This window comes from Mandrillus leucophaeus, unplaced genomic scaffold (assembly GCF_000951045.1).
Source record: "Mandrillus leucophaeus isolate KB7577 unplaced genomic scaffold, Mleu.le_1.0 Scaffold793, whole genome shotgun sequence".
In the NCBI taxonomy this organism is placed as follows: Eukaryota; Metazoa; Chordata; class Mammalia; order Primates; family Cercopithecidae; genus Mandrillus; species Mandrillus leucophaeus.
Window position 1 is genome coordinate 87027 of NW_012108619.1, and position 909 is coordinate 87935.

General features: G+C 39.6%; 1 pseudogene; it reads right to left on the reverse strand.

Annotated features, from left to right (window-relative positions):
- The window catches only part of LOC105529931, a 6053-nt pseudogene that overhangs the window by 2654 nt on the left and 2490 nt on the right, over positions 1-909 (reverse strand).

Sequence of the window (909 nt, forward strand, 5' to 3'; positions counted from 1 at the left end):
AAGGGATCCGAAATATCTGTTCTCAGATACCACAGAAATAAGGCTAGCAAGGAGATCCACGAAACACAGATGGAACTCTGTGAGATGAATTAACAGAACACTAGGCAGTTTCTCAGAAAGATTCTTTCCAGATTTCATCCGAGGATATTTTCCTTTTCACCATAGCCTCTATGGGCTTCCAAATATCACTTTGCCAATTCCACAAGAACTGTCTTAATGAAAGCCTTCTTGAGGTGAAAGCTGTAACTCTGTGAGATGATTTCACAGAAAACAAAGAAGTTTCTCAGAAAGCTTCTTTCTCTTTGTAGTCGGAGGATATTTTCTTTGGCCCTATAGTCTTCAAAGGGATCCGAAATATCTGTTCTCAGATTCCACAGAAATAAGGCTCGAAAAGTGATCCACGAAATACAGATGTAATTCTGTGACATGAATTAACAGAACACTAGGCAGTTTCTCAGAAAGCTTGTTTCCAGATTTCATCCGAGGATATATCCTTTTTCACCTTAGCCGTCTAAGGGCTTCGAAATATCACTTTGCCAATTCCACGATAACTGTCTTAGCGAAAGGCTTCTTGATTGCAAAGATGTAAATCTGTGAGATGATTTCACAGAACACAAAGAAGTTTGCCAGAAAGCGTCTTTCTCTTTGTTATCGTAGGATATTTCCTTTGGCCCTATAGTCTTCCAAGGGATCCTAAATATCTGTTCTCAGATTCCACAGAAATATGGCTAGCAAAGAGATCCACGACATACAGATGTCACTCTGTGAGATGCATTAACAGAACACTAAGCAGTTTCTCAGAAAGCTTCTTTCCAGATTTCATCTAAGGACATTTCCTTTTTCACCAGAGACCTCTATGGGCTTCCAAATATCACTGTGCCAATTCTACAAGAACTGTCTTAGCGAAAG